The 13,133-nt window shown below is 48.1% G+C and overlaps 1 protein-coding gene across 1 annotated transcript in view; it reads left to right on the top strand.

Moving 5' to 3' along the window:
* The window catches only part of PGBD5 (piggyBac transposable element derived 5), a 201,874-nt gene that overhangs the window by 113,639 nt on the left and 75,102 nt on the right, over positions 1-13,133 (top strand). The window lies entirely within an intron of this gene.

Genomic DNA, 13,133 nt, shown 5'->3' with positions numbered 1-13,133 from the left:
ATAGAAAGGGTATTTTGCCAATTAAGGCCCCCTTTTATCAAGCCACGTTAGGGTTTTTTTTTATCACCGGCCACTGCAGTAAAAGCTCCTACGCTCATAGGAATTCTGTGAGCATCGGAGCTTTTACTGCAGCTGCTGGCAATAAAAAAAACACCTAATGTAGCTTGATAAAAGACAGCCTATGTTAGGCACCTAAGAAGCACCTAATTTTAGGTGCCCTTTATAGAATCAACCCCTTTGTTTAGTGTTCTGTCCTTTGAGAGATTTTTTTTTAGGTTTGTTGAGGTGTTTTTCTGTTCTGAGGGTAATATCAGTAGGGTACCCACTTGCTCAAATAAGGCACATTATTCTGTAATAGTGCATCTATTGGTAAATAGTGCACATTCTTGAACAACAGTGTGCACTATTGATGATGGAGACAAAAATGAGTGTGGGGGGAGGGAGGTTCCTGTTTGGTTAAAAACAATATGAAATACCATGGGAAATGTTTAAAAAATTTGCACATTCTTAGTTTCTAATAGGCAAGATGGAATAAGATTACTGGTTGACCGAAAACACATTTTGGGCCCGATTCTGTATAGGACACCGGTCTCAGCAGCCGCCTAATGTAATGTAATGTAATTTATTTCTTATATACCGCTACATCCGTTAGGTTCTAAGCGGTTTACAGAAAATATACATTAAGATTAGAAATAAAGGTACTTGAAAAATTCCCTTACTGTCCCGAAGGCTCACAATCTAACTAAAGTACCTGAAGGGTAATAGAGAAGTGAAAAGTAGAGTTAGAGGAAAAATAAAAATAAAATAAACATTTTAACAAGACAGCATTGATCTAAATACTTTGGAAGGTAGAAGAGAGGAGAGAAAGGAAAAGAAGCAAAAGGGGGAGCCGTTGAACAGTAGAATTCTGGAGAAATTTAAATGATAGAAATAGAACAAAACAAAGACAAAAGGCAAAACAATAGATAAGATTAAAGATAAATCATAAGCTGGAAAGAAAAATAAAATAAAACTTTGTCTTCAATCCACGGTTTCAGCGTCAGTAATGAAGTGGAGCAAGTAAGTTTAGGAGGAACGATTGACGTTTCCAGAAAGGGCTTCTTCAGGGAAGAGACTTGGCAGACAGTCCCAGGATGCCTATGTCTCCTCCCCTGCGATGTTCTCCCATCCATGCATTCCCTCCCAGACACACTGCCCGTGCCCCAGCCGCTCCAAGGAGGCTGCCCCAGATGAGGCCCACGGTGAATGCAGGATTCTCTCCTCTGCGGGAAAGCCGCCCGGAGCCGACAGTCGATCTTCTTAGCGGATTGCATGGGGGGAAGAGTTCACACTCTTGGTAGGATCGGGTCTGTGTGCTCTCGGTGGTTGTGGCTGGTCTCGTTGCTGCTTAGGTGTAAAAGCAGTTGATCTCCACTGCTGCTGATATTTAAAAGCAGGCAGATTGATCTCTCCAATGGACTGCAGGGGGAGGAGTTCACACTCCTGGCAGGATCGGGTCTGTGGGCTCTTGGTGGTTGCGTTAGGTCTCGCTGCTGCTTGTATGTAAAAGCAGTTGTTTTTCTACTGCTGCTGATATTTAAAGCAGGTAGATTGATCTCTTAAACGGGATATAGGGGGAGGAGCTCACATGCCTGGTTGGATCGGGGCAAGGGCTCCTATTATAGGCAGCTGGTCTTGCTGCTACTTAGGTGTTAAAGCAGTTGATCTTCCTAGCGGACTGCAGGAGGTATGGAGTAGAAAATGACACGGGGAAAAAATCTGTCCCCGTCACCGGCCCACCATCCTCTGCACCGCCCCGTCACCGCCGTTTCCTTCACCGCCCCTTCACCGTCACCCGCCATCCCTAAGCCTAAGCGGTGGCTGAGAATCGCACACCAGCGTCCTATACAGAATTGCGTCTGTGCTAACAGACAGATGCCTAATCCTGCCTAACCTGCCTGATTCTGTAACCGGCACCCATGTCACAGGTTCTGATTAAAGAATCGCATTGCAGCTGAACTGATCGCAGCAAAGGAATCCCCCTACCGCAATCAGCTCAGCAACTGTGGCAAGGAAACCCCACCCCCTTGAACAGCCCTGGCATGAGGGATGCCCAATCCCTCCTGCTGCCACCCCCAAAACAACCCCCGGCAGGAGTGATGTTTTCCTTGAGTTCATTCAGGGTATGTGGATTGTTGGAGTACCCTTTCTGCTTTAAATTTCCCCACAGATAAAACTGGCCTTCCACAATCACTATTCGCTGTTCCAGGGAGAACACCATCTTTCTGGCACCGGTATTAGAGGCAGGCTACTTTTCCGTGGCCCACCCTGTATAAACAGTACACCAAGTTGGGTGCTGTTTATAGAACAGTGCTTGGTGCTGGGATCCTTGTCTAGTTGTGAATGTGAGGATTTACACCAACTCAAATCTGATGGAAATTCTCAGCACTAACCCTTCCCATCCCCCCCCCACACACTTTTCAAGGATTTTAGCACAGGTCGGCAAGGTACGTGCTCCAATGCTCATAGGAAGTCTATGAGCGGCGGAGCATTTCTTGTGCCAGCTCGCACTAAAAATCTCTAGTGTAGCTTGATAAAAAAGGCCCTAAATTAGATGCAGATCTCCTGAATTCTATAACAATGTTAGTGAGCGCCTCTGATCCACTCGTCTCCCTCCTATGGCCATGCACCCTTTTCAGTTCCATGTGGAAAATTTACGTGCAAAAATCCAAATTGTTGCCATTTTTCTACCTTTACAATAATTGATTGCTAGTTTCCAATTATTGGTGCTAATTGGCTGTTCTTTTAAATTGAATGTACAAATTGGGCGCCTGCACAAATATGCGCTTGCAATTTTGAGTGCTGTTTTCAAAATTTGGGGGATGGTGCTTAAATGTTGGAACCCTGTTATAGAATGTGGGAAATTGGGAGTAATTGTGCAACTGAGAACATAAGAATAGTCTTACTGGGTCAGACCAATGGTCCATCAAGCCCAGTAGCCCGTTCTCACGGTGGCCAATCCAGGTCACTAGTACCTGGCCAAAACCCAAGGTGTAACAATATTCCATGCTACCGATCCAGGGCAAGCAGTGGCTTCCCCCATGTCTTTCTCAATAATAAACTTTGGACTTTTGCTCCAGGAACTTGTCCAAACCTTTCTTAAAACCAGCTACTCTATCCACTCTTACCACATCCTCTAGCAACGCATTCCAGAGCTTAACTATTCTCTGAGTGAAAAATAATGTCCTCCTATTGGTTTTAAAAGTATTTCCCTGTAACTTCATCGAATGTCCCCTAGTCTTTGTAATTTTTGACGGAGTGAAAAATCAATCTATTTGTACCCGTTGTACTCCACTCAGGATTTTGTAGACTTCAATCATATCTCCCCTCAGCCGTCTCTTTTCCAAGCAGGAGAGCCCTAACCGTTTTAGGCTTTTCTCATTCCCTTTACCATCTTGGTCGCTCTTCTTTGAACGCAATACTCCAGATGAGCCTTCTTTTGGGCACTCCAGCGCCATACGCTTAGATTATTCTTGTAATGGCGTCTGAGCTCCCAAATTCTGTCCTAAAGGCATGCTGATGCCAGGTTACGCTTGTGTTCATGTGTCTGCAATTACACCAGCCTTAGATCTGGCATATCTGAAGATACCTAAATGTGGCAAGGATGTGCTTAGTTTGCAGTATTCTGTGTATGTGGCTGCCCCACCCATGCTCCACCCCTGTGAACGTTTATGTGCTGTTCTGTGCTACTTATGAGCACCCTTACAGAAAAAGTTTTTAATTGCTTTGTTGCAACTTTCGAACTTAGATGCACACTTATCCGCGAACGTACAAGTATCCTGTACATTAACACTTATAGGTGATGCATAAATACAAGTGCCTAGTTAAAAAATTGTCCTAACCCTCTACCTCATTTTGACATTGAATGGTCATCTGAAATCTCTTGAAAAAGGTAAAATCAAGCGCGAGAGAACTTTATTCAATCCTTCAAATGTTATTTGGACTGAGAACCTAGGGAACTGGGTTTGATTTCCATTGCAGCTTCTTGTGACCCTTAGCAAATTACTTAACCCTCCATTACACCCAGTATGGAACGTAGATTGTGAGCCGACTGTTGTTAGGTGCCATCGACTCGTGCTTGAATCCTCGCAATGAATTGCGGATCTAAAAAGAAATCGGTTTTGTGCTAGTCCAGAAAGGTCCTCCATGGTTGTTTTCAACATATCCAGCCATCTGATTGCAGGTCGCCCTCTTCGTCTGGTTCCTTCGATCTTCCCAAACATGCTTTTCCAGTGATCTCTCTCTTCTGATGGTGTGACCAAAATAAGACAGTCATAACTTCATTATTTGGGCTTCAAGTGTCATAGCCGATTTGATCTTTTCCAGAATTGATTTGTTAGTTCTTCTGATGGTCCACGGCACGCCTAGAATCCTTCTCCAGCACCAAAGCTCAGTGAGTCAATCTTTTTTCTGTCTTGTTTCTGTAATGTCCAGCTTTCGCATCCGTAACTGACCACTGAGAAAATGAGTGCATGGACAAGTTTTATCTTCATTTGGAGTGTTACCTCCTTGCTTTTGAATACTTTTTTGAGAGCCTTCATTGAAGAGTGTGACCAAGTGCTATTCTGCAGACTATTTCCTCTATCCACTAGGGAGAGAAAAAAGTACCTGCATATAGTATATTTAAACCACCACTACTACTATTAATTATTTCTATAGCACTACTAGACGTACGCAGCGCTGTACAGAGTCACAAAGAAGAAAGTCCATGCTCGAAAGAGCTTACAATCTAAACAGCCAAGAGAGACAAACAGGGAAGAGGAATAGGGTTAAAGATTGAAGGCTATATCAAAAAGGTGAGTTTTCAGTCTGCTTTTAAACAAGGGAAGGGGAGGGGGCTTGGCGGACAAACTCAGGTAATTTATTCCATTCTGGTTGTACCCACAGAAAAGCAGTATATCAAATCCATGACCCTTTATTTATCCAGCTCTCTCAAAAGAAACCCAGGACAGAGTACAACAGCAATGCAACATAATGAATAAAATGGAATAAAATACTCTACTGGCATCACAAAGTAGCATGCCTTTGTCCAGATTTTAGTGGGGAGCGCATTCCACAGATTAAGTGCAAAAAGTTGGAAACCCTTTGTCTAATGTAAACCAATCCTGCAGTAGACTGCTGCAAAATCACATTTATAAGAAAAAAAAAAAACCCTTTGCGTCTTTATCAAAGTCTCTGTGCTCTGAATATTTTGGTTTAATTGTTTATGTATTGAGATATATGGTTGCTCTGAGTGTGTGGAAGTGTGGGGGCTCTTTGGTTCATTGGTGGGGATTTTTCCTCTCGTATTTACTTTTTTTAAATTATATAGGTATTTATTTTGCAGTGTATGCTGTTTTCCAATATCAAAAAATAAAAACAACAGACTGTGGATGTCCTGAAAGATGATTTTATTCGCTTTTCACAATAAAAATACAAATAAAAGTCTGAATTAGTAATACACGTATGATTGTCCTGACAGACCCTACACGGTCCGTGTTTTGGCGAGATCACCTTCCTCAGGGGTCCGGATGATGTAGGGTACAAAGATAAAAATATGAGCAAAACAATGTACGTATCTTTGAGCATAAAACCTGAAAATGGCTTGAAACAAGTAGAGTGGCGCAAATTAAATCTGTCTGGCATCCCTTCTTTCTGTTCAATATAACCCACATTATAAGGTTTAAAAAAAAAGCCCTTCCCCAGGTTTACCCCATTAGATTTACCCCATTCCTATTACTCCTTCTTTCCTGCATCTTAATGTTATCCCTATGAGGTCATTCCTACCCCACTGGTGCTGCATTCAAACTATGCACCCTCTTTTACAAATGCATAGTGCAGATTTTAGTGCCAGCAGCAGCGGTAACCGCGTTGACACTCATAGGAATTCTATGCATTTGTAAGAGAGGGGGGTAATGAGGCACCAGCAGTAAAGAAACAACTGGAGATTGGTTCTGCTCCTTTGGACTTAGATAAACTTGGGGGCCAGAATCTTTTAAAAGCTTAGAAGGCAGGGTCCCTTTAGTTTAGTATGTATTATACATGCACTTGGATAATAATTTTATAACAGGCTACCTAGATTGGGAAATCAAAGTTGATGTCTATTTCGAGTCTTATTTTTTTAAGAGGCTTTAAAAAGTAGCCTCACAAAAACATCACTAAAATGGAGTATGTACAGTCCCTCAGAAGCAAATGTTTGGGTGCCTCTCTTAAAATCTAGCTTCATATATTGTGACCTACCTATGCTGTGAACATGCCCATATACAGGTTACGTAAAATACACACCTTCTTTTCACTCTGCTTTCTGTACACATGTATTCCATGGGGTACTTATACAATCCTTCATTAAAATTGCCCTTAAGAGATAATTCTATAAAGAAGGCAACAAGGACACACATGCCCAGGTAAATGTGTCTATACCTTATATTGTCATGAATTTAAACTGCTATGTCACCTTCCTATCAGCTATCCATATCTCTGTCTCCCACACACCCAGCCCTCTCTGGCCTAGATTCACTAAACTCACCTTTCCGATCCAATCTGTGGGTGATCTGTGGCCGAGTCTTGCCGGGCAACCGATTCACTAAAGAATTCCCATGCAAATGATCTGATCGGACACACGCCCACAAGCGATCCCACGGATCACTGTAGAGCAATCGAGACGCATTGCGCAGGAAGCATTTCAACTTCACGAGCCCCGCTCCCGCTCTGCATTTAGGCAGAGACCTGTGGAAGCCCCGCCCGCTCTCTATAATGTCCACCCAATCAGCGCTACAGGGGGAGGTTGCCAAGTGTCATTATATGCTAGCAGTCATTTGATTGACATCATCAGGGCTTTGCTAGTTAAAAATTGTTTGCCCGACAAATCAAATTATTGTTGTTTTAGGACTTTCGCTTTGCAGACTACGGAACAGAACACGCTTTAAACCCGCGGATTAAAACTGCGTGTTAAAACTACGGGCAGGCCGAAAAGCAGGGCAGCAGAAAGCAGGTCGGCAGCAAGCAAGGCGCTTTTTGCACAAAGGAGATATTTTATTTTGATGGTTTCAGAGCTGCAGGGCTGGGATTTCAGGGCAGCAGAGAGCAGGACAATTGGCAAGGACGTGAGCGACTGGTCCTCAGCAGTCACTTCTTTTTGGATTGGCCAGCCCAATCAGTGTTCCTTCTTCTGTTTAGTGAATCACTGTCTTCCTGCTTTGCATGCCATTTCCCCTCATTTGCATGTGCAGATCGGATCAGGTGCGGATCGGATCAGGCAGAAGGTTAGTGAATCGGGTCGGGGTCGAAGAAGGCTCGCAAACTGGTCGGGACACGATTGGTGAGCTTAGTCCATTTCTCACCTTCCCCACCCCTCCCTATTCCTGTGAGACTGTCATTAGAATGCTTTCACGTTTCACATATATAAACTATTATGAGCAGTGGTGTACCTAGGGTATGTGGCACCTGGGGCCCATAATTTTTTGACACCTCCCCATGTAAAAAAATATTTATCCCAGGACAAGCAGGCAGCATATTCTTAACACATGGGTGACGTCACCGACGGAGCCCTCGGTACGGACCTTTTAACTAGAAGTTTCTAGTTGGCCGCACCGCGCGTGCGCGAGTGCCTTCCCGCCCGACGGAGGAGTGCGTGGTCCCCAGTTTCTTCGTTTCCGCGGAGCGAAGAAGACGCGTGTATTTTTTCAACGGCCGTTGAAATCACTTTTTGCCTTCCCGCTCGCGCTTTTGTTATATTTTTTTCTTCCTCTACCTCCGGGTTTCCTTTTTCTTTCAATTACAAAAAAAAAAAAAAAAAAAAAAACTTTGATTTTTATTGTTTCTTTCGTTTTTGCCCCGGCGGGGCCTGTTGCCATTATACAGGCCTCGGACTTCGATTTTGCGGAGGCTATCTTCCCCTTCATGCCCCCGCAGGTCGGTTTTAAGAAGTGCCAGCGGTGTGCACGCCCGATCTCCGTTTCTGACCCACACAATTGGTGTTTGCAGTGCCTGGGTCCGGAGCATCGGGCAGATTCCTGCACCCGCTGTGCCACTTTACAAAAACGTACTCTTAAAAACCGAAGAATCCAGCAAACCCTGCTCTTCGGCTCCGAGTCGGCGATGGATTCATCACCCTCAGCGGCGGTACCGCAGAAATCGGCACCGTCCAGCTCGACACCGACCGATCCCGCATCGGCGCCACTGGCGCCAGGTAAGCCGGCTAAGAAGCCTTCCTCTTCCCTCGAGCGCCCTCCAGCTACGGTGACGACACCGTCCATACCGGCATCGCACCGGTCCCGTAAACGCTCCGCCCCGATAACGGTGAGTGCCTCGTCATCGGCCTCCTCATCGCCGGGGCGTGGAGCGGCATCCAAGGAACCGAAGAAAAAGAAAGCGGTTCCGATGCCACCCCTGGATGACCGTATCTCGGCCATCCTACAAACTCAGCTTCAGGAGCAGTTGAAGAAACAGCTTGAACAACTGCTACCCTCTATCCTGGCACCGCTCCTTCCGGTACCAGACCGGCCCGAGCCCCGCACCGAGCCCCCGGTGTCCACTCCTTCGGTACCGGTACACACCTCGATGCCGATCCTTTCGGCACAACAACTTCCTGATGATCCTGTGGTTCATTCTCGAACCACAGTGGATCCTGCTCGGCACCAGGCGGTACGGCACTCTTCTCGGGACCGAGAACGACGCCGATCGTCCTCCCCTGGTGCCGTTTCGGTGCGCTCTGGTAAATCTTTGTCCAAAACTCACCACACCGCACCCTCCACCCCGGTGTCCCGACACGCACCAGAGGTCAGGGATCCGGATTTATGGGAGGAGACTCCTCTCGGTACCGAGGAGGATCCCTCCTCATCTGATGAGGAACCATCGGCGCCTGATGCCTCCTCTAAACCTGAGCAGTCCTCTTTTTCTAAATTTCTGAGGGAAATGTCTGCTGCTCTGTCACTTCCCCTTGAATCTGACTCCAAAAAGTCCCAAGCCTTTTTAGAAGCCTTAGACTTTGAGCAACCTCCTAAAGAGTTCCTCAAACTTCCCGTACATGACATCTTACGGGAGACATTCTACAAAAATTTGGAAAATCCCCTCACGGTACCGGGAGCTCCCCGTAAACTGGACAACCTTTACCGTGTCATCCCTATTCCAGGATTCGACAAATCTCAATTGCCCCATGAGTCCCTTCTGGTGGAATCCACCTTAAAAAAGACTCAGGGCTCCAGTGTCTATGCCTCTACCCCTCCTGGCAGAGAAGGTAAGACCATGGACAAGTTTGGCAAGAGGCTTTACCAAAATGCCATGCTTGCCAACAGGGCAAACAACTATTCCTTCCATTTTTCCTTTTATCTCAAACACTTGGTCCAACAGCTGTCTGCCCTCCAGAAGTACCTTCCTGAGCGCAAGGTCCCGCTATTCCAGCAGCACATATCTGGCCTTCTCCAAATGCGCAAGTATATGGTCCGCTCGATCTACGACTCCTTCGAGCTCACCTCTCGGGCCTCTGCCATGGCTGTAGCCATGCGTCGCTTGGCCTGGCTCAGAGTCTCCGACCTGGACATCAACCACCAGGACCGCCTGGCCAACGCCCCCTGTCTCGGGGATGAGCTTTTTGGAGAGTCACTGGATTCCACCACCCAGAAACTCTCCGCCCATGAGACTAGGTGGGACACCCTAATCAAGCCGAAAAAGAAGGCTCCGCCTGCTCGACCCTATCGGCCTCAATCATCCTACCAGCGGAGGTTCTCAGCCAGGCCACTCAATCCGCCTCCCCAACAATCTCGGCGACCCCGTCAACAGCAGCACCATGCCCAGGCTCGGTCTCAGGCCACCCAACCCTCCAAGCCTCCTCAGCCTGCTAAACAATCTCAGCCCTTTTGACTCTTCTCTCCAGGGCATAGCCAGTCATCCACCCTCGCTGCCTCTTCCACAGCCTATCGGGGGTCGTCTCACCATTTTCTCAAGCCGTTGGGAAGTCATCACGTCGGACCAGTGGGTCCTCAACATCATCCGCCACGGCTACTCTCTCAACTTCCAGACTCTGCCTCCGGACAACCTTCCCGTAGAGTCTGCTTCAAACTCATCTCAAACCCCCCTCCTCCTGAGGGAGGTTCAATCCCTCCTCCTTCTCAATGCCATCGAAGAAGTACCTCCAGATCAAAGGGGGCAGGGATTCTACTCCCGCTACTTCCTGGTACCCAAAAAGACGGGAGACCTCCGTCCCATTCTCGATCTCAGGGACCTCAACAAGTGTCTGGTCAAGGAGAAGTTCAGAATGCTCTCCCTTGCCACGCTCTATCCTCTTCTTTCTCAACACGACTGGCTATGTTCCCTGGACCTCAAAGAGGCCTACACTCACATCTCCATCAATCAACATTCTCGCCGCTACCTGCGATTCCAGGTACTGCACCACCACTATCAGTACAAGGTGCTACCGTTCGGCCTCGCCTCCTCACCCAGGGTCTTCACCAAGTGCCTTATAGTGGTAGCGGCCTTCCTCAGGTCTCACAACCTCCAGGTGTTCCCCTATTTGGACGATTGGTTGGTGAAAGCACCTACGTCTCCACTTGTGCTACAGGCTACTCATCACACCATCTCTCTCCTCCACCTCCTGGGGTTCGAGATCAACTACCCCAAGTCGCATCTGCTTCCCACCCAGCGACTTCAATTCATTGGAGCAGTTCTGGACACCACGCTAATGAGGGCTTTTCTCCCCTCCGATCGCAAGCAGACCCTGCTCCATCTCTGCCGTCAGGTACTCATGCATCCCTCCATTCCTGCTCGACAGATGATGGTCCTCCTGGGTCACATGGCCTCGACAGTGCATGTCCTTCCTCTGGCTCGTCTCCACCTTCGTACACCTCAGTGGACGCTCGCCAACCAGTGGTCACAGACTACGGATCTTCTTTCTCATCCCATCTCTGTGACATCATCTCTTCAGCAATCTCTCCAATGGTGGTTGAACTCCTCAAATCTTTCCAGGGGTCTACTTTTCCATCTGCCCCCCCACTCTATGATCATCACCACAGATGCGTCCCCCTACGCGTGGGGAGCTCACCTGGGAGATCTACGCACCCAGGGACTTTGGACCCCACAGGAGCGTCGTCATCACATCAATTTCCTGGAACTCAGAGCCATATTCTACGCCCTCAAGGCTTTCCAGCATCTTCTCTGTCCTCAAGTCCTCCTCCTGTGCACAGACAATCAAGTCGCCATGTACTACATAAACAAGCAGGGCGGCACCGGATCTCGCCCCCTTTGTCTGGAGGCTCTGCGCATCTGGACCTGGGCCACGGACCGCAATCTCTTTCTCAGGGCGGTCTATATCCAGGGCGAACAGAACTCTCTGGCCGACAATCTCAGCCGCATCCTTCAACCTCACGAGTGGACGTTGGACCCTCCGACTCTACTCTCCATCTTTGCTCGATGGGGCACTCCGCAGGTGGACCTCTTTGCAGCACCTCACAACCATCAGCTGCCCCAATTCTGTTCCAGACTCTTCTCTCCTCACCGTCTGGCCCCGGATGCATTCCTGCTCGACTGGAGGGATCGGTTCCTCTATGCCTTCCCTCCACTTCCTTTGATGTTGCGGACCTTGTCCAAACTCCGCAAGGACAATGCCACCATGATCCTCATCGCCCCTCGGTGGCCTCGTCAACACTGGTTCTCCCTTCTGCTTCAACTCAGCTCCAGGGAGCCCATTCCTCTTCCTGTGTTTCCTACTCTACTTACACAGCAGAATCAGTCTCTACTACATCCCAACCTGTCTTCCCTCCACCTGACAGCTTGGTTTCTCTCGGGCTGACCTCTCCGGAGAATCTATCTCAACCGGTCCGCCTCATTTTGGACGCCTCCAGGAAACCGGCCACTCTTCAATGTTACCATCAGAAGTGGACCAGATTCTCCTCGTGGTGTCTCCGGCATCATCAAGAACCCACCTCTTTGGCGGTGGAAACTGTCTTGGACTATTTGCTCTCGCTGTCCAACGCTGGCCTCAAAACCTCTTCCATCAGAGTCCACCTCAGTGCCATCACTGCGTTTCACGAGCCTATTCTCGGAAAACCCCTCACGGCTCATCCTCTGGTTTCAAGATTTATGAGAGGGCTCTTCAACATCAAACCGCCTCTCAAGCCTCCTCCCGTCGTCTGGGACCTGAATGTGGTTCTCTCTGCCCTTATGAAACCTCCGTTTGAGCCTCTTGCCACAACTTCATTCAGGCTTCTTACCTGGAAGGTGCTTTTCCTAATTGCCATTACCTCTGCCAGGAGGGTTAGCGAACTGCATGCACTGGTTGCCGACCCACCGTTCACTGTTTTTCACCATGACAAGGTTGTTCTGCGTACCCACCCTAAATTCCTTCCCAAGGTGGTCTCAGCTTTTCACCTCAACCAGTCCATTGTGCTTCCCGTCTTCTTCCCTAAGCCTCACTCGCATCCTGGAGAACAGGCGTTGCACACGCTGGATTGTAAGCGTGCCCTTGCTTACTACCTTGATCGTACCAGAGCTCACCGAACATCCCCTCAGCTCTTTTTGTCTTTCGATCCCAACCGTTTGGGCCGTCCTGTCTCCAAACGGACACTTTCAAATTGGCTTGCTGCCTGTATTGCCTTCTGTTATGCTCGGGCCGGTCTCTCACTGGAAGGATCTGTCACGGCCCACAGAGTCCGAGCTATGGCTGCTTCTGTGGCTTTCCTCCGTTCCACGCCCATCGAGGAAATCTGCAAGGCGGCCACTTGGTCCTCAGTTCACACGTTCACTACTCACTACTGTCTGGATGCATTCTCCAGACGGGATGGACACTTCGGCCAATCTGTGTTACAAAATTTATTTTCCTAATGGCCAACCATCCCTCCTCCCTCTTTGTTAGCTTGGAGGTCACCCATGTGTTAAGAATATGCTGCCTGCTTGTCCTGGGATAAAGCACAGTTACTTACCGTAACAGGTGTTATCCAGGGACAGCAGGCAGATATTCTTAAGTCCCACCCACCTCCCCGGGTTGGCTTCTTAGCTGGCTTATCCTAACTGGGGACCACGCACTCCTCCGTCGGGCGGGAAGGCACTCGCGCACGCGCGGTGCGGCCAACTAGAAACTTCTAGTTAAAAGGTCCGTACCGAGGGCTCCGTCGGTGACGTCACCC

Source organism: Geotrypetes seraphini, chromosome 3, assembly GCF_902459505.1.
Source record: "Geotrypetes seraphini chromosome 3, aGeoSer1.1, whole genome shotgun sequence".
Taxonomy (NCBI): domain Eukaryota; kingdom Metazoa; phylum Chordata; class Amphibia; order Gymnophiona; family Dermophiidae; genus Geotrypetes; species Geotrypetes seraphini.
Note: the sequence above shows the minus strand (reverse complement) of the source record. Positions and strands in the feature narration are given on the sequence as shown.